This window comes from Ornithorhynchus anatinus, chromosome 9 (genome assembly GCF_004115215.2).
Source record: "Ornithorhynchus anatinus isolate Pmale09 chromosome 9, mOrnAna1.pri.v4, whole genome shotgun sequence".
NCBI lineage: Eukaryota > Metazoa > Chordata > Mammalia > Monotremata > Ornithorhynchidae > Ornithorhynchus > Ornithorhynchus anatinus.
In genome coordinates, this window is record NC_041736.1 from 10,162,807 (window position 1) to 10,184,793 (window position 21,987).

The 21,987-nt window shown below is 37.7% G+C and overlaps 1 protein-coding gene across 8 annotated transcripts in view; it reads right to left on the reverse strand.

Annotated features, from left to right (window-relative positions):
* BAZ2B (bromodomain adjacent to zinc finger domain 2B) overlaps positions 1–21,987 on the reverse strand; it is a 211,816-nt gene that overhangs the window by 139,700 nt on the left and 50,129 nt on the right. For 2 of the 8 annotated variants that reach the window (XM_039913148.1, XM_039913150.1), the window contains exon 3: positions 10,983–11,071. The exons of the other annotated variants lie outside the window; for them this stretch is intronic. The gene's annotated coding sequence lies outside the window, so the exon portion shown is untranslated. The remainder of the gene's footprint in view (positions 1–10,982; positions 11,072–21,987) is intronic. 8 annotated transcript variants of the gene reach the window in all.

Consider the following 21,987-nt stretch of genomic DNA (forward strand, 5'->3'; position numbering starts at 1 on the left):
ATACATATACACTTTTATACACACACACACACACACACACACACACACACACAAACACGATGCCCCGTCCCTGCCAGAAACAGTTGTTCAGGGTTTTCCTTCCTTCTCCCACACCAAGGACCAATATTATTAAGAAATTTTATTCACCCTATTGCCCTTGCCTTCATTTAGTTTCCAAGTCCCAGTCAGCCCCATAAGAAAGGGACCCTTAAAAAAAGAAGAGCCCTGAGAGGCCCTAATGATTTCCTTTGATATTTGTAAAATATTAAGTTAGAGCAAAATTGCAGCAAAAAAGAAATCACTTACCAAAATGACTAAGATGTCTCCAAAAGCAATTAACGAAATGCTGATGGAAGATGTGAAGGCCACAGAGATTCTTTAAAATCTAGTACGGAGTACATTAAATATGCAATAATTCTGAGCAATATTCTTTTCCTATTCTTTCCCTTTATTGGTAGCTTAAGGAACTGGCAGATGCAGCCTACTCTATTCACTGCTCTGAACTTGAAGAAATATTTCCACCAAAAGAGGAAACAAACAGGATCTCACAACACTGAGAGAAAAGTTTCTAACTGCCATTATGTTTCTGGATCCCCCTACTGAAGGGAGGCAGAAAATAATCTGAATGTAAAAATTACGCTAACATTATTGAATAGTAGTTATTTTTTATGGCATTTTTTAAGTGATTACTATATGTGCCAGGCACTATAATAAGCACTGGGATACACACAGCTAATCGGATTGGACGCAGTTCATGTCCCACTTGGGGTTCACAGTCTTTAATCCCCATTTTACAGATGAGGTAATTGAGCACAGAGAAGTTAAGTGATTTGCCCACGGTCACCCGGCACACAAGTGGTGGAGCAGTAATTAGAAGCCAAGTCCTTCTGGCTCCCAAGCCTGTACTCTATCCACTAGGCCACGCTGCTCCTCTACCTATAAAGCTGCTGCTTCTCTTACATGTAGTTTTTCCACACCTAACTAGCACAGGTGCAATGTTAAGCATTCCAATTTTAACTGTAATTATTAAAATATAAAATTTCCGACATATGGCTGAGTTAAAATGAGAGTTCTTAGGAAAACGATGTTTAATAATAATAATAATAATAATAATGTTGGTATTTGTTAAGTGCTTACTATGTGCCGAGCACTGTTCTAAGCGCTGGGGTAGACACAGGGGAATCAGGATGTCCCACGTGGGGCTCAGTCTTAATCCCCATTTTACAGATGAGGTAACTGAGGCACAGAGAAGTTAAGTGACTTGCCCACAGTCACACAGCTGACAAGTGGCAGAGCTGGGATTCAAACTCATGACCTCTGACTCCAAAGCCCATGCTCTTTCCACTGAGCCACGCTGCTTCTCTATGCTTTATGCTTATGCTCTATGTTTATGCTTATCATGAAAAATTCATGAAGCAACCATGGCAAAAGTAATTTATCTTTTGCACATGCGCCCACTTCTCATTTTGAGAGTGGATGTGGACAGGGGTCAGAAATTTTAGGGGAGATAACCACAGGGAGGTTTCAGGCTTCAAAGAATAACAAGCCAGAAACCACTATTTTGAGTCTTTGCAGCCCCAAAGGAAAATCCTGAGGTCTTGTTCAAGGCCTGAAGGATTTTAACCATCAGGTGTTAAAAAGTTGATACCATAATTAATTATAAATTGGAGACAAGCTTCAAGATGACGCCTGGTTATGCCTTTTTTTATGGCACCTTTGAGTATCCTTAGGAATGTAGGTTCTGGGTTTTTTTTTTAAATGTAAAGAAGTTTTTAGTTCATACTTCTAAAGTTACACCGGGGATAAACACCAGTCTCTCTCCTCTAAGAACCCTAAATCTTTCAATTGACTTTGAAGTTACTAGAAAATTACCAGAAAGGGGGTTCATTAACAGGGTAGTTCGGGATTGTGTTCTCCCTGTCTAGACTGTGAGCTCATTATGGGTGGGAATTTGTCTGTTTATTGTTATTCTGTACTCTCCCAAGCACTTGGTACAGTGCTTTGCACACAGTAAGCACTCAATAAATATGGTTGAATGAATGAATGGTGTTTGCTTTCCACCACTCTTTTTTCAGGCTGGAGTTGATTTAGATGAGTGATATTATAGTCTCTTAGAACTGGACGGGAGCTCTGTCTGTTATTCTACCATACTGAAAATATCCCAAATAAAACACATTGAGTAAAGTGCAAAGCACCGAAACAGCCACATGAATCATTTTGTGCCTGAAACTAGTCCAGTCTAGACTGGATTTTTGTCCAGATAGGTTTGGTTCAAAGACTTCACTTCCATCAGCCAACCTCAAGCTATAAACATCCATTTATACACCTCTACAGATACTATATTTAATGTACACAATATTCATACCAAATCTGCACTGTTAAGAATAGCAACTTGTACTCACGCACACATAAACGCAAAATTTACTTACCTGGCCCAAAGCACAACTTTGCTACACAGACAAGCTCGGTAAACTGCAGTACAGCTGATTTCTCTTAGTAGGGAAGCCACCAATGTGCCTTCTGCCATTATACTATTTTCCCTTATGGGAGAGTGCGGTGGGCCACAGTCAAAGCAGGAGGGGTAAGCTGGGGTGGGATTGGTAGACAAGAGAGAAAAGGGATGAAAAAAGAGGGGGGATGCTGATTTTTGAGACTACTGGTTACAGAACAGTCCTGGCTCTTATTCTGGACACTTTGACAACGGTGGCACCTACTCAATTGTATTTTCAAGTGCTTCCAGTGTGCTGTACATGGGAGAGCATGGAGAGCTGAGCTGGTATATATGTTCCCTGCTCACAAGGACCTCACAGTCTCATGCATTTCTTCATACAACACAGAGCTGACATTCTTAATATCCTCTTCTTAAAACTAACTGACTCCAATCTCAACTTCCCACAGGTTGGTCTGGTAAGACTACCGATATGCGGGTCGCTAGTTCTATTTGAACTGGGCTGGCCTCAGACATGTAGTGAGTCAAACTAGCTGCATTTATTTTGTTTTAATCCTTGGTACTATCTGTCAGCTGAGAAGCTTGCTTTCAGACAATTCAACAAAAGGTAAATTCCTCAAAGGTCCTGGGTGAGCCACTCCAACGCTTTAACATATCTGTCAAGAAACTCTGTGGTGTCTAACAAACTGTACATTCGGATCTGCCTCCAACTTAGATTGTGAGCCCCATGTGGAACAGGGACCATGACTAAACTGATTAATTTGTATCTATTCCAGCGCTTAAAACAGTGCCTGACATAGTAAACACTTAAACACTGTAAAAAAAAAAAAAAATCCTTCAGGAGAGATGGCAGGTCACAATCTTCTGTTCGAGAACCTTTCTTAAGAACCACTCAATACAACAATGTTGTATTTGTCGAAATACCTAAAATCTGCTTTTCAACAAACCAAATAAGCCCAACACCCTTTTTATGGCATTTGTCAAGTGCTATGATGTGCCAAGCACTGTACTTACTGCTGGGATCTACAAGCTAATCGGGTTGGAAATAGTCCCCATGTCCCACGGTGATCTCACAGTATTTTATAAATGAGGTAATCCAAGGCTCAGAGAAGTTAAGTGACTTGTTAAGGATTTACAGCAGACAAATGCCAGAGCCAGGATTATAATCTAGGTCCTTCTAACTCTCCGGCCTGTGCTCCATTCTCTGGGCCAGGCTGCTTCTCGTAAGCATTCGCTTACATTTACTGATCTTCTAAATTCCCAGGCCTCACCTGATGATTACTTAAATGATTCCCAATTTTATACTGATGCATTCCAGCCTTATACTTCTTTTTAGCAGCACAGCCCCATTGATGACTCATGGTCTGTTTGTGTTCACTTTTTCTGCTGCTCTTAGACACACTCAAACCTTCCTTTACTTGTTATCTTCAAAGCTTTTTCCTCTACAGATCAACCCTGAATTTAACATGCCTTAATGCACATTATTAATTTTTGGATTTACAGTGAATGTCTACAAATTTGAATTTATTCTCACAACATACAATTAAAGTAGAATTCTGTAGGTGGGAAAACTGAGGCAGAGATTTTCTTAAAACAATAACCAGAGAGTCAGCTCTAGTATTAAAACTTGAAACTCATTACTCCTTTTCTATCTCTGGCAACTGAGTTTTAGAGGAGTTAAATCTTTCATTACTATTAACCCAAAGAAAAACAAACTATTAACAGAAATTGTTTTTCTAAAATAGGTACAAGAAGGAGCAATATGGCAGGTAAAATGGCTTGACTGAATGAAATTGTTCTCTAAATATTCTCATGCATGAAACAATAAAATTGCTAATGTTTACTTAGTGTTTGGAAAAGATATGGTTTAATATACATATATCGATACATATATATTTATTTAAAATGAACTTGTCTTTTACTCTTTAATGCTTTGAGTCCATAAAGTTATATAGGATTAGGAGGATGACAGCTGATACAATTTAAGATTTTAGCTCTTAAAATTCCTTTCATAATCCAGGAAAAAATGTGTTAGTACAAGTTTCAGTTGCATATAACATCCATATGTACAGCTACTTCCTCATTTAAGAAAAAAATAATCTTTTAACTTAAAATAGTAAAGTTTCAACTCTAATTGTAGGCTTTTATTTCCATCTCTATTTATAACATACACAACTGGTAATTCCCTGGTAAGAAGTGCAGATAATCTAGAACACTCTCGCCTGTACAATAAAGAAAGACATACAGTATAACATTAGCAGCTTACTGTGGATAGTGGATTTAATCAGGAAGTAGCCATTATCCCTTCGCTACAGAGCAGTGACAGCACTCCCAAACAACAAGCCGTGATATTTCTCAGTTAAGATGAATGAAAGAACACACACACACTGTTGTGCTCCAGCTTTGCTGACCCCAAAGGTCACCAGATGTCTGCTCTCAAACGCTCTCGTGAAAACATAATCCAAGCGCTGTGTAAGTAGAAACACCTAAAAATCTTACACAACCTCTCTCAGTTACTCACAAAACATGGCTGTCTTATTCAGAGATTAGCAATTATTGTAATGAGATACTGTCGGAGAGGGTCAAATAGTACTTCCTGCAGTTTACACATCTTGATTTCCTGGTAAACAAACTGAAAGGCAGGTAGAAGCCCTTAGATCACCAGTAACCCTGAATGCTTCACACGTGACCAAAACTGAACCAGGTAAAGTCTGTGATTCAAGTACAGTCTGTAATCATTTACTCTACTAACATCAGCACAAAGGCAATAAAGATTACTCGTGAAAAAGGTGCTTTTCCTCTTCACACTGGGCAAGGAAACTCACTATTTCATTCCTGTAAATGATATCTTAAAGGTTCACTTAAAGATAGCTGCAGTTACCCATCATAATGTGCACTCAATTATACGAACGTTTTTACAATGGGACAAGAATAAAGGGCTTGATATCAAAAATCAAATTACAAATAATAATTGCAAGGCATACTTAAATGACAAGAAATATAGCTCTACTTTCCTGGGGGTGGGTAAATTTCAGATGCTTTCAAAAGACAGAGAAAAGGAGAAGTTTCTGAATTGCCACACCCCAAAATGTAATCATTAAACCTAATCAACTGTTCCTTTTGTAACTTCATCATTTTTGCCTGAACTCTAAAGAAGCTGTGATCAGCAGGCTTTTCAACAATGAGTTTTTAAAATTGGTTTGCCTTGGAAAAGTGAAAGCTTCCATCTAAAACTATCAAAAAGAAATGTACTTGTACCTCAAATTTTTTTCTCTTCTAAATCAGGCTCAAAACGTATTTCTTGAAAATTCATTCAAGGACACTGTCTGAAAGTTTACTGATCTTCATATTAATTTGTATAGAATAAATTTTCTTGCCCTTCCATTATGAGCTCCAGGCTGGCTAGCCTACAAATTATATGCTGTTGGAAACAACATGATTTTAATATAGTTTATTTAATCAGGATAAAATGAAATTAACTGTGGGAAAAGGCTGCCTGAAAAGCAATGATGGTTCCTTTTGAAAGACAAAATGCTTAACCTTTCCATTTTAAAATTACTTTTAGTGAATATTTTTTGTACATGTGCATGTGTGAATGTATTTCTGGGTGGGTTTTTGGTTGGTACTTTTTTCCTTTATTGTAAATAAGCAGTTATCTAAGCCCAACACGTACTTATACAAAGAGCTTGTAAAGACTTGGTCATTGAAGAAACATTTTCCTAAACATAAAAATTGTATTACTGGAATCAGGTTTCTGTTTGCCTTCATCCTACCTACAGAAGCCTGGGAGAATTGCATCACATGCCCCAATAAATAAAGATGGCAAGTAAAAAACCCCTGTCAAACAGAGATAAAGACTAGGGCCAAGAGGACATCATCTCCACAGTAAGCTCTCAATAAATATGACAATGAATGAATGAATCTCACAAAAGTTTTTATTACAGCACTGAATATGGGTGCTCTGAAAACTGTGTGGATTCAGCTAGTGGCCAACTTCTAGCTATCACCTTTGCTAGCCTCAAGATTAAATGGGCAGAAATTTAGAGATAAGCAGATAGGTTTCTTCTAAACTGATGACATAGGCTGGATTCTACTAATATTCCTAGTAGTGATCATACAGGCTTATTTACATTGCCTACTCAGTTATGGATTAAAAAGGAGGTGGGTTTCAGCCTGGCAAATGAGTTGAACTAGAGCAGGTTGAGCCTTTTTCAGTCAATAACCACGTGTTGATCACAGTTTAACCTGAACATCAAGCTTAATAATAATAAAGATATTTTAAACCTGTTCAGAAGACAGGACACAACCACAATCACAATTCTGCAGCAGCACATTACTGTCCTGTTCATCTTGGCCTGGACTGAGAATAATAATAATAATGATGGTATCTGTTATGCACTTACTATGTGTCAAGCACTTTTCTAAGCACTGGGGCAGATACAAGGTAATCAGGTTGTCCCACATGTGGCTCACAGTCTTAATCCCCATTTTACAGATGAGGTAACTGAGGCACAGAAGTTAAGTGATTTGCCCAAAGTCACACAGCTGACAAGTGGCGGAGCCGGGTTTAGAACTCACGACCTCCGATTCCCAAGCCCATGCTCTTGCCGCTAAGCCAGGTTGCTTCTCTCCTGAATGGGCCAACCTTCCACAGTTAAAAGGCTTTCAAGAGTAATACAAATATATATGCAATGGACTGAAAAGGAAGCCCACCTTTCTTCCTTTCCTTCTTTGTTGGTCAGGGTTCCACGGAGGGCCTCAACAAGAGTAGCCCTTTCCAAGACAACTAACCATTTCTGTTCCAAAGCACAGGCCCAAGCACTCCTTTCCTCCCAATTCCATTTCATTGCCACCCAAAACCTACTTCAGATTTCACTGGGCAAATTCCCTAATCAAATATTAGTCAACACAACCCTGACTTATGTTGCTGTTTGAAAAACATTTTAGATTAACTCACCATAAAAAAAAGGTTAAAATCATTGTCTCAGACGTTTCAGCCCTACATTTTCCATGCAGTTACAGAAGAATACCAAGGAAAATGGCAGGGAAACTCTTCCATACTAGCAATAATCATAAAACTTCCTCTACTTGGATTGACAGTTTTTAAAATGCGAAAAATTCTATTTAAAAAAAAATCCTTAGCTTTTTGAGCTACTCCCAAAATATGACCATGAATAAAGCCAATACTGTGAATCCTACTAATAGATAAACTAAAATTACTAATTCATTTCCGGCAGATGCATGAACAATCACCAAATGGTCATCTTTAATTTAGGCCATATTTAACTTGACAACCATGATATAGAGGGCTCAATAGACTTTTACCAACCACCTAAATTCCTGATCCTATTAAAATGAACATCATTTCTGGAGTACAAGAATTTACATCTAAGATAATGAGAGATGAGAGATATACTTATAAGAGCATATACAAATAAGCTCTTTATTTAGGATTGTTTTCTAGCTACTTGGAAAAGTAAATATACAGTGGGCTACAGGCAAAGCTACATTAGTTAATTGGTAATTTGTAGATATAACATAATTTAGTATTAACTACCTGTCTACACCTGACTAGCAATCAAAAGATTTCATCATATTGTATTTCTAAATTTACAGTTGGTAAAATGGTCTAATGATTAAAATACTATTATCATCATCATTTTCTATTTTGGGGGCCCTAGACAGGAAAACACATCCATAATATAAAAACCTAGATATGCTCAAGATAGATTTCACAATAAAAGAGAAAACAGTTCCACTTATGTTCCTTTTTCTTTTCTAAAAAAATAGTCAACTGAAGCTGTAAATGTATATCCTTTCATTTATCTCTCAACATAAAATAGACACACACAGCCTGTGAGAATACAATATTCATTTTGCTGCAGAAGAACAGACATTGCATAACAATGAGATTTGCTAATGAAATCAACCATCAACCTGGAATACATATGTATTAAACCAAGACCTCAGTGTCATTTTCTTTTTGCATCGTTTGTTCTTTCTCTCATTTTTCTCGACCTTTCAATATTCTGTCCTTTAGGTTTCACTGCTTCAATATGGCAAAATTATTCAATACTGTTAATACTGTAGTGTACTGCTTTACATTTACCACATTTTAAAAAATGTAAATCCTAATTGTGCTGGTTCTATCAGCATTGTTAATGTACCTTTGGAAAAAAAAATCAATGGGCGCTAGTTTCAGAAACAAAGGAGGTTTATTTCTGTAGAAAATTATTGAAATATGTCTAATGAGGATGTGTCACTGTTGGAACATTAATCCTATTTAAAAACTTTTATAGCTGGGTTAGTTCTTATCTAAAAGTTAATCAATAAGGAAATAAAAATAAATGCTTATTTTTAAAATAATGGCACTCACCTTGAAATGACCTAATTCCTTATTTACTTTTATCTATTGAGAAGTATTACATGAAATAATAGGTTTGTTTTAGTGCCTGCCAAGATGAGAGTTACTTTAAAAAATTTCAGGTGATATCTGATTTACACACAATAGGGGAAAATCGTATCAAATTTTTTTCCACTATCAATCACCCTGTACTTTTTAAATATACGATTCTAGTATCTAAGTGTGATTCTAAATAATTATTTTTACCAAACTCTTTTACTTTTGGCTACTCAAGTATCCTGATTCTCCCTTTCAACAAAGGCACCCAAAGCACTATCTAAATCTACAACACTATTTAACACTCTCTTTCTTAAATGAAATGGTCAATATTTTCCCAGGTTATATAATTCATTATGAATACAACCTATGTAGTACTAAATAGCTATCTATCCTCTTGGTTCTTTGATTACCCAAATTAGATTTTAAATTCACCTGTAAAATTGATAAAATTTACAGTCTCACCTTTTGTGATGCATAACTGTTCCCTAATTCATAGCTCTAATAATTTTTAAGAAAATGATAATACTACTAAATCCAACAGTCAACTGCAAGAAAAGTACGGCTTTCATTTTTATTTTGTAGTGGGTGATCTAGCTTTAAAGAACAAACTGCATAATCACAAATTGCAACATGAACCACGATGCAGTCCTAAAAACAAACTCCATATTAGATATTCTTTGAGAATACTCTTTTTGCAGTTCTTACAGACCTAGCTAAGAAGTTCAGAAGTCATGTTATTACTACAATGCAGCTAAATATGCTGGAAAAACTTGAAGAATGTTGAAAAAAATGCCCAAGGAAACCAGTGTTCTTCTTACTGATTAGCCTTCCAAGAAAGAATATGTTAAATTGCAATGGCTACTGAAATTGACAAGAGTAAAATCATATTGGTCAGCTTACTATTATCCCCAAAATACCTAGTAATCTATTTCCACCATTCTCTGAAAAAATATAATCGGATCAGAATTTCAAAAGTCATTAGCCCTGCACGAAAGTGGTGCTCTAACCATAACCTAAATGTATGATTATATGGTTGTGGGAAAACACTGTACCTGATATTTTCAGACCACCTGCTGTATTAACTGAACAAAGGTGTTATTTGTTGATCAGAACCTCCTGCGCAGGCATCAGACCAATCACATTCATCCAGCTGCTCTACCTGAAAGAGCTATATCTCCCATCTCCTCCTCCAACCTTGGGCTGGGGGTGGGGTTGGGAGGAGGGAGGTTCAGGAAGGACCTTGAAGAAAATTGAGAGGAGCCTCCATCCTAACAACCAGGCCTCTTCCCTATTGCCCTACTTCACTTCCTTTAAATTCCCATCTAGACAAGCTCTTTATGGAAATTTCTCCCACAGGTCCACCTGAGGATGCTGTCACCTTCTTCTGCAAGGTGGAGCCCTCAGATTATTTGAACTACTTTTTTATTATTACACTGCACACATGTGAAGATGTGTTTCATTTAGGTTTTGTATATATGTCTAATATCATATCCAGATCTCCAGGAATAATGGATTATGTGCTTACAGAATCTTGTATCAAGGAAAACTCATGTTGTAGTGTTGATCTCACATTCAATGCCGTGAGAATGCACACAACTGTTTCTTCCAATACCACACTGCACTCGATCCTGGAACATCTATTGTTGGAAGAAGGCCCTCTAATTCGGCTACTGTGTTCTACCCAAAATGTGAGGTGAAGACACATGTTCTGACATAACATTTTTAATCATGAGTCTGAAATAATTCTTACTGAAATATGTGATGAATGAAATATGGACAAATATTTACCCATCCATCTTCCAGTAGGCTTAAAGCATGGTTGGACTTCATGTTCAAAGATTTCACTTATGATGTTATTTCTCATGAACCATAGATTATCCTGAAAGAACCCACTTTGACCATTAGTGACCTTCCCCTAAAATGATTCCATGAATCAAGGAGGTATCAGCTCTACCCTGCTTCCTTCTTTCTCTCAATCAAGAAGTCTGTAATAACCCTATAGATTTTTAACATAAATCTACTGATGCATTTTCAGGGAAAGGCTGTAAAAGATGACACCTCATCCTAACAAATCAGTTCACTTTTTAACAAATTTGGTTTATTTTAAGTCAGATAAATTAAATCTCTTACGGTCTCTTTTGATTGTAGTCAGATTACTTCTCCAGCAAGGACTACAACCCGATTGTTGAAAGAGATATTCTAATGCAGCAACCTTGACCCTGAAAAGCAAAGGGTCATTTTGTTCAGTGATGAACCGTGATTGCTTTCTATAACTTTAACAATTGCCAAGTGGCTTTCATAGGTTAGAGTTGGGAAATGCCTCCACTTTGAATTTTAATAATGACTTATGACTCTTCAATATAGGTCAACTGTCCAATTGAACATCTTCTACATGATGTTATACACTCTTGGGGCCATAGAGTCTCTTTGTATCATGCAAAAAAATTCCATTACATGTACTAAAGCACATTAGCACTCCAATGTCATAGTTAGCCTTAAAGTATGTAATAAAATAAACATATAAATATGGTTTCAAACAATAAAGAAAACCATTTTTTTAAAATGCTTCTAACTACAACACAAGCCCGCGAGTTGGCTCTACCGCATGAGATTTGGTAATGTCTTATGTATATGAAATATAACCTTACAGCAAGACATAAAATAACTCTACCCAGTAGCCTGAAAAAAATTTAAAGATAAAACTATTTTCTAGACAAAGAAATATGGAAAGCATCTTCTACGGTAAGGGCTCTTGAACCTGCTTCGGTAAGAAAGAACAATTTTCAAAAGCCTACTGTAAGCAAACACTGCAAAAAGTAAAAGCAATTCTCTAAATTTTCAAATAATCATACTCCACAACTGCCTTGGAGAGCCATCTATGATTTCTGTAGTATTCTAAACTTTGCTTACATTAATTAACTGCCTGTAGTTCTTCTGACAGAATTCAACGTAAAAATATGTTCCTTCCAAATTTACGGTCCCTTATTTGCATAAAAATATGTAGTTTAAAAGGTGACAAATAGCATGAAAAGTTGCATTCTTTCACTAAATCTTTCAAGAAACTTGAAAATATTTCTGCCACTTATCTTATTGAGAAATGCAAGCACCCTTAAAAGCTTACTTCTTAAAAATCTAGGTAATAAAACATGTTTATGTTTCTTTATAATGAAACACCTCAATTTGGTACTGAATTATGATGACTACTATTTATCTACTTTTAGGGAATAAAAGGTGAGGGCAATTTATTAAAGCACAGGAGAAACTCCTGAATACTAGAAGGTCACAGCCTGGGAGCTGAGCTGCTAGCAAAAACATCTATGATGCTCCAAAGCTGCCATTTTTCTTCCTTGACAAAGACTCCATCTGCCACAGAGCCATTTACAGCCTCGGAGTCAGAATATCAATGATTTCCAACCATTCTGCAAGTCTGCTTTCACCTTGACATCACCTCTGTAATACATCTAAAACAGATGATACATATATCCCCTCTAAAGGCTTATAAGCCCGTGCTTTATTCAACTGATAGGCATTTAAGCTTCCCTCTAATGTACCATTTTTTATTTTCACTGAATTGCATAAAAAGAACTCAAAGTCGACAGCTTTCCGGGAATTCCTCTTGGTTTACCAATATAATTCAAGCCAGGTGTATTCAGAAAATTCTGAAACCTAAAAAATGTACAGCAATGTAGATTTCAAAGTGAAGCACGATTAATGAAATAGAGAAAAACTACAGGATACTCAACATTATCGTAGGCAGAACATACCAGTACTCCAAACCAGCAACTTGGAAAACTTGAAAATACTAATGAAACAATATGGGAAAAATGCCTAGATGTTGGTCTATAAGAGCATTCACCAGTGCAAATTCTCTGCCTTTTGAAGATTCCTTACCAATATCAAATAGACAAAACCGGTTGCCTTTAACAATTAAATATTACAGAAAATTAATTTACGTCTGAATCTTCCCAGGTGCCATCTGTACAGTAAAGCTTAATAAACCACTTATTCTTACTCACAAATGCTAATCATTGCCTGACAATACACTATCAAAGTCTGTTCTTTAGCCCTTTTAGGCGAACAGCCACAATCAGCTCTAGTTATCGATATCAGTATCTGTTTTGCTGGGAATAATCATCCTTGTTAACTTAAACAGCATGTGAATCTCTCCACATATGCACACATTATTTTTGTCTCAAAGTGAACAGTTTCTTTAGGTTCCAAAGGCAGGTCAAAACTGTGACAGAAAAGCCTCTCATATCCTAATGCTCACTGTAGTCAATGATTTGAACACCACAATTGCCCTCCTAAGCTGCTCTGATCCTTCCTGCAGCCTTCCAGCAATAGTCCACGTTTCCAAGTGCCCAGCTTTCCAGCATGCAAATCCATGAGTAGGAAAAAAAAATACATGGAAGTGTGGAAAAGGCCAATTATGTAACCTTGGGAAAATGCTGGGGAAAGACATGCTGAGAAGCAACCTCATCTAGTGGATAAAGCATGGGCCTGCAAGTCAGAAAAGCCTGGGTTCTAATCTCAGTTTTCTCACTGTGTGACCTTGGGCAAGTCACTTAACTTCTCTGTGCTTCATTTACCTCATCTGAAAATGGGAATTATTACTGTGAGCCTCATGCAGGCCATTGACTGTGTCCAACCTGGTTAGCTTGTATCTATCCCAGAGCTTCGTACAGTACCTAGCACATATTAAGTGCTTTAACAAATATATTTTTTAAAAAAACCCTCACCAGTCTGACTCTTAGTTGGGTTGTGCAGCTCTAGGTGGATTCTTGGTTAAAACTGTTTTGAGCCTCAGATGCACTCTTGTTTCTACAAAGCCCTTGAGGTACATGGAAGGGGAAGTATCCCACTGGTTTTCACTAACACTATGAAGAGCAGTAACTTCTCTCCAAATGATTTTAATGTTTATTTTATAAGGCAACATATGTACTTAGGAAGAATCTTCTTTCATGGAGTTCAAAGAATCTTAGAACTCTTGTAATTCAAGTAAGCTGCTCGTTATCCCCACACTAGAAAAACTGAGCCAAAGTGCCCATGAACTTGAATACGTTCAGAGACTTCCTAAAACTGTTGGATATTTAACTGTGATTCCTGGTCATGATTTGTAAACCATAGAGACAGAAACATTAACCATTTAAAAGATATTTCTGATTTCCTCTGATCCTGAGATTTTCCTATGGTGCTAATTGGTATTTTTCAATAACAAAATCTCCTGTAGTTTCTAGTTTTTAAAAGTCATAATTCAAAGCACATGTGCCAATGAATCAACATTACAGTATTTATAAATTGTGCTTTTAATAGGGATATTTCAAATTAAATCAAACTTTTTTTTACTAATTATTAAAATATAGGCTTGCTCTGAAAATTTCTTTTCCTCAGTTGCTCATAACTCATTTAGAAAAGAGACATCAGAACTTTGATTTTATCAAATAGTTTTTTCAATAAATGTACAAATAGGGTGAAAAATTAAAACTTTAATTGTTTAAGAGCCATAATTGCCTTCTGTCTTCTATTAAAAACTGGTATGCTTATCACAAACACTTAAAACTCTGTTAACCAAGCTTATTATTCTTAGTTTCTTAGTCAGTTATAATTATTGTTATTATACTAAGTAAAGATATAATTAAATCTGCAGGTGTTGCACATGTTCTAAAAGGGTGAATTTTTATATTCCGTGATAGATTGTTTTTGTGCCTCATTTTAAATCTCTAAAGTGAAGCAGAAAATACGTTTTTGATTTTTTTTTTCCTTAATTTGTAAAAGCTTTCTTAATGATTCCCTTAAAACCTGGACCTGGGGTTTGGGTTTTGTTTTTGTTTTTTTTTTGGTTTGGAGCAAGAGTCAGGAAGGGGGGTGGGGTGGAAGTGATGCTAAACTGATGCTTATCCAGGTACCAGAAATAAAATCAAGGAAATTCAGTGCTGAAGAAAATGCCTACCTGTGGCAGTACTCAAAGGTTTTCAGGGGAACAAATAACAAGCAACAAGTGTTTGTCTACACTGCCCCTGCTAATTTAACGATAGTTGCATACACCTGAGCTAAATTTACCCAAATCCTGAAATCTAGGACATAGTGGAACCCACATGCCTGACACTTGCACGGTATAATGTTGCTTCTATACTACCATCTAGAGAAGAGCCAAAAAGAACTTATCTTCAGCCCTATTAGCATTGAGCATTCTAGAAAGTGGCTAGATTAGAAGTAGCAACCACACAAAATCTTGTGTAGTTTCATATGATATTTAACCCTACGCTATCATGCACATTTTCAGGTAGAGGCAGGCCCAAGACTTCAGGAAGGTTGGAGAAATTCTAGCTTACATCAATAACAATCCAATGAGAAGTCACTTTCCTGAGTTTCTTTCAAAGACAATAATTCTTAAATCGTGCTAGCTGGGCCATCGGACTATGAACCAAAGTAGCAGTAGAAGCTAAGGTATTAATAAGAACCCAAAGGTCAGTTCAAGAAATCAATGAAACGCTAATGTGTTGTGTCTATATTAACAATTCACTCCTCAATAGTTAATATTTGAATATTGGTAATGTACTGAGCATTGTTCAAAGGGAGATGAGACATATTTGCCTAATGGTCTGCTGCTACTTAAAATATCTGAAAGCCGGCAACTTTCCAAATTGGCAACAAGCTTTATTCCATTCATTCGCAGAGCATCCAATTCTTTGAGTAGATTTACATTGTCCCTAGGCGTAAGGAGTAAAAGGATGATTTAATAAGAGACTGGCCTGGGCAATACTGAACCACTTGAATAATTACACTAACCAAGGCCGTTCATGATTGATAGTAATAGCTGTTTTTTCCTTATCTGGTTCTCATCAGGGCTTACTTCATGCAGGTAAACGTTTAAAATACATAATTGCCTAGAGAGTAGATGTCTGCTTTGAAACCTGTTGGCTAGTACTGCAGCCAAATAGACATCCACTTGCCTGCCTACCTAAGATGCTTAAACGGATTCTGTCAACATAAAGTCAGAGCATCCTTGATCCATCTAGGGGTGTTGGAAATACAAGTTATGAAACTTAATTTTGCCAGTAGCCCAACTGCAGCCTCAGCAAAGGCCCAGGATGGGATGTTTTTCAGCTATGATGCCTAAAGTGAAATCAGAGGAAAGGTGGGTTTTTTTGGATTAAGATAATTGATGAGCATACTTAAAATGATAGTCACCCCAGTCCCACAGTACTTATGAAAATATATATTTTGCTGTAGTATTTCTCCTCATTAAAATGTCTGTCTCACTTCAGACTGTAAGTTCTTTGTGGGCAGGGGTTGTGTTTACCAACTCTATTACGTTGTACTTTCCTAAGTGCTTAAAGCATTGCTCTACACACAGTAGTACTCAATATATATTTGTGGTATTTATTCAGTGCGTACTATTGCCAACCACTATACTAAGCGCTGGGTAAATGCAACGTAAGCAGGTGGGACACAGACCCTGTCTCACATGGGGCTCACAATGTACGTAGGAGGTAGAACAGGAATTGAATCTCCATTTTGGAGTTGAGGAAAGCGAGGCACAAAGGAGTTAAGTGGACTCTGGATTAGAACTAAGGTCCTCTGGCTCCCAGGCCCGTGCTTAATCCACTAGGCCACGCTGTTTCCCATTTTGATACTCAGTGTTGTGGCCACTTAAATGGAGAGTTGAAAGAGGAGAGACATGAGAGGCAGAGGGGGCAGAAGAGAAGATATAAAGAAAAAGAATAGAGGGTAAAGAGAAGCAGACTTGAAAGGCCTTGAGAATCAAAAAGAACTGGATTCATTACTTCTTTCTGCTTGGGCCAATATGAATGATCCTTTTCTCTAAAATAATTTTCTATTATCTATCTATATTGGAGATAATCTTCCATGTCAATCAAATCAGTGGCATTTATTGAGTCCTTACTGTGTGGAGAGCTCTGAACTAAGTGCTTGGCTTGTTACGCATGTGATTCAGTTATCTGAAAAAAACATTCAATTCATACTCTGCCAAACTGTTAAACAGTTCTTAGAATTTAAACTTCCATAAACTAGAAAAAGAAATTCAAAGCAGAATGTTCTTCTCTTTAAAATTCAAGGTTTCTCACTATTTCCCAGGCTATATTTGGAAATTTTCAGGAAACAATTCAATTGTCTTTGACGTGGTTTACATTAACTCCATCCTTTAATTGTTCTACTATAAGTAACTCATTTTTTGTTTATTTTCATTTCATCCTGCCTATTTCACTGGTAATTTGGTACCTTGTTCTACCCAATGTCTTTCAGTGTGACTGAGTAACAAATTTCATAATTTCAATTCTATTTGAGAGCAGGATGGCCTAGAGAAAAGAGACAATTTTAAGCCTGAATGTCAGAGGACTTAGGTTCTAATTCTAGTTCTGCCACTTACCTGCTGACATGACCTGGTTGGGCAAGTCATTAACTTCTCTGTGCCTCAGTTCCTTCATTTACAAAATTGGTATTCATTACCTGTTCTTCCTCCTACTTAGATGTGATTATCTTCTATTTACCCCAGCACTTAGTATAGTGCTTGGCATATAGTAAGTGCTTAAATTACCACAATTAGTAGTAGTATTGGAAATTTCTGGATTTCCAAAAAATCCTTCCAGTCCAGCTGAAAGTCTATAAGACCATTAGACATCCAAGATGCTTCTCTATGCTGATGACTGTCCTCTGGAATCAATCATAACAGCCAAAAAATTTGAAGGCTGAAATTACGTAAAATCTGCTCCAGGTAAACTGTACACCAAGGTTTTCAATAGCAAATATTGATCAAATATTATTGCCAGATTATGCAACTTTGGCCTTATGAGCTGAGAAGCAAAAACAGTGCAAAACAAAATAAGACAAGATGTCTTTGAGAAAACAGAGCACAAGCTAATGAGTTTGGAGTGAAAGAACTAGCAGACCTTTTTAATGGAAATAAGATTTACATGTTTCAGCATTTACAACTATTTTTTTTAATTCAATGGTTTCAACAATATCACCATATTACAGTGAACCTGAGAAGGTGACCTAAAAGAAAAAGCACAGGCCTGGGACTCAGAAGGACCTGTGTTCTAATCCCAGATCTGTCACTTGTCTGTGTGACCTTGGGCAAGTCACTTCACTTCTCTGTACCTCACTCAATTACCTCATCTGTAAAATGGGGATTAAGATTGTGAGCCCCAGTCGGACACGGTCTGTGTCCAACTTGATCAGGTTATATCTACCCCAGCACTTACCCTACCCCATAAACAGGCTACTAACTTTACATTTTATCCCCTCCCTTCCCTGTTGATAAAGTGGCTGCTTCTGGAGATTTCTTTCACTAAGGTGGGTCGTAAGGAAGTAGCATTCATTCATTCATTCAATAGTATTTATTGAGCGCTTACTATGTGCAGAGCACTGTACTAAGCGCTTGGAATGTACAAATCGGCAACATATAAAGACAGTCCCTGCCCATAGACGGGCTTACAGTCTAATCGGGGGAGACAGACAAAAACAATAGCAATAAATAGAATCAAGGGGATGAACATCTCATTAGAACAATAGCAATAAATAGAATCAATCAAGGCATGGCATAGTGGAATGAGTACAGACCTGGGTGTCAGATGACCTGGGTTCTAATCCCGGGTCTGCCTCTTGCCTGTTGTGTGACCTTCAGCAAGTCACTTGAATTGATTTTTAGCAATAGCCTGGTTTGCTCAGTGTCGCTTGCATCCTCCCATCCTTGCCTGTCGTGATCCCGCTGGGGCACGGAGAGTAATGAACGAGTGGGCAGTCTGCCCACTGAAAGGGCACACAAAGGTTTTAGTATGTAGGACCCATTTACAACAAAAGGGATCACAACAGAATACTGATGTTGTGAATTACTGAGCAAACAGTTATCTTGGTCTTCACTATGGTCTTCATCACCGACAATATACACCTATTGTTAGGATTCCTGTGGGGCCTAGCCATTTCACAGAATGCACTACATGGTTTTTCAGTCAGAAACCTTTTACCACTGATGGTAATTGCCCCATTTGGGATTCCCACACTTGAACCAACAGGACTAGAACCCAGATCTTCTGATTCCCAGACATGTGCTCTTTCCACCAGCCTAATAGCAGGCTTAAAGGGCCCTGAAATCAGCGATCCTTTTGGATGCTGTCCAATTTTCTTGAAACGGAATGTTCACAGAATGCTCCTTTGAACTCCTGTCTCTGGCCCAACATGGTTCCATTCTGCTCCAAAAGCAGTCAACCCCAATAAGTGAGAAAACAAAGCAGTACCAAGAATATCCTAAACTTTCACATAATTTAGAAAATTAAAACGTGCAGTTTTAGCAAAATATAGAATTTTAAACTAAAAATATCAACGCATTTGGATTAAACTAAAAATCTTTTAACTTTCTAAAATGAGCTATACTTTCTTTTTATCAAAGAAAACTTTAAAGTGTTCCTGCAGCCTATTTTTCTGTCTTGAGAAAGAAAAGTAGGTAAACAAGTATCTCAGGAACACCTTTTTATGTTTTCAGGTCTAAAAACAGGTCATAACCTTTTCTGAAATTAGATCAGTTAGTCCTTCTCAAACATAACCCACATAAGTCATGGCCAACATTTATGTCAAAGTAATTTATTAACGAATATGCCATTTTTAAAGCCAAAAAATAAAGGACGCTAAAATGATTAACAAGGAATTTTCTTTTTAAGTGAAAAGGCCCCAAAAGGTGCCTTACATTTTCACATCATTAACTGGCCCCTGAGATGCCTGAAAGTGCTAAACACCTTCTAAAGTTACGGATGTACTTTTAAGAATGGAATCCAAATCCTGTCCTCCTCCTAACTTCCCCCTCTGTGTTGACAAGATCATCATCATCACTACACCAGAAGCTCCCAATCGTGGGATCATCTTTGATGCCTCATAGCTTCTCACTCTCTTTTAACATTTACATTCAGCCTACAGCTATACCCTAATGGTTCTTTTTTTAATGGTATTTGTTAAGCACTTGCTATGTTTCAGACACTGCACTAAGTGCTGCAGTGGATGCAAGTTCATCAGATTGGACACAGTCACTATCCTAAATAGGGCTCACAGTCTTAATCCCCATTTTACAGATCAGGTAACTGAGGCCCAGAGAACTGAAGTGACTTGCCCGAGGTCATGCAGCAGACAAGTGGCAGAGCTGGGATTAGAACTACTAGAAATAAAATTAGTCTCCGAAATATTTTTCATGTCTGCCTCTTCCTCTCCACCCAAATGGTCCCCACCCTGAACTTCAACAGGTCCACTCAGTTCTCCTCCAACATGGAGGCTGTAATCTTGCAAAACCCGACCTTAACAGAAAACTCACACTGTAGCTCTCACTCACCATGTCCACCTTTGCACACACACCCTCATGCGTACAAATGCATGCTCACAAACTGTTTCTTCTGACACTGGGTCACAGTTTATTTACGCAGACTCATTATTCAATGACCACCTCCTAATTTCCTAACATTATCATGCCAAAACTCATGGCAAAACTGAGCATACTGACTGGCTAATTCACATCCAATTAATACCTGAAAATGGGCTTGAAGGCCCTTTTGCAGTATTCCCTGTTTTAATTCACCACTGCTTTCCCCACAAACTTGTGTCCTCCACTTTCACCAAATCTATTTCCTGCCTCTTTCAAAAGATTTACCTCTCTCTGGGCCTTTGCACATATCATTTCTCCCATTAGACCACAAGCTTCATTAAAGCATGGGCAAAGTCTTGTCATTTCCACTGATTGTAAACTCGTTATCGGCAGGGATCATGCCTGCCAATTCTGCTGTATTGTGCTCTTCCAAGTGCTTAATACAGTGTTCTGCACATAAGTGCTCCAGAAATATCACTGATTGATTACTGAGGGCCTAGTACTCACTTACCTTTAGTTTATACTTCTGAATAGTTTCTGTGGACTAGCAAAATTAACCCATTCAACATAATTACAATTTTGTGATGATTCAGGTAACACTCAATTGATCAATTATACTTTAGTAAGCATTTAGTGTGTGCACCTTACTAAGTATTTGGAAGGGAACAATACAACAGTTGGAAAACACGACCCCTGCCCAAGGAGTTTACTTAAATTTACCCAATTTCCAGGGATTAGGAATTTTTTTCTGTGTAAAACAAATTCTTTGCTCTAGATATCCGAAACAGAACTTTTCATCTTCCCACCCATACCCTGCCCTTCCTGTGACTTGCCTATCACTGGAATACCACCACCTCCTTCTCTGTCTCAGGGGCCTATAATCCCGGCATTATCAACTCACCTCTCTCATTCAACCCACCCATGCAATATTTCATGAAAAATCTGTCCGTTCTACCTTCATAACAACTCTAGAATCTTCTCTTTCCTCTCCATCCAAACTGCTAACATGCTGATCCAAACACTTATATACCACCTGGACTACTGCATCAGCCCTTTTGCTGACCCCTCTGCCTCTCTCCTCTGTAGTACATGCTTCATGCTGCTGCCCAGATCATTTTTCTGCAAAAAATGTTCAATCCACATCTCCCCACTCCTCAAAGACCTCCAATGGTTACCCATCTACCTACTCAAACAGAAACTCTTTACCATTGGCATTAGAACACTCAGCCAGTTCTCTGCCTCCTCCCTCACCTCACTGATCTACGACCCAATCTACAAACTTCACTCCACTAACACCAATCTATTCACTGTATCGCAATTTTACCTATCCTGACGCCAACCCCATGCCCGCATCCTCTCTCATCCCCTTCATATCTAACAGTCCACCATTCTCCCCACCTTCAAAACCCTCCTAAAATCCCAACTTTTCCAAAAGACCTTCCCTAACTAAGCCCTCATTTTCCCTTGACCCCGCCCTCTGCAAAAAATTATACCCTTGGCTGTGTACTCGTTAAACACTTCAATACTCACCCAACTTATGTACATATTCTTTTACTTTATTTCCCCTATCTGTAGCTATTTTAATGTCTGTCTCCCCATGTAGACTGTAAGCTCCTTGTGAGCAAAGATGATACTACCAACTCTACTGTTTTGGACTTCCCCCAAAAACTTCCTACAGTACTCTGCACACAGTAAGTGCTCAATAAATACCAATTATTGATTGATTAGATGAGTCTGTGCCCTTGCCGCTATTTCTGAATGTGCATTATG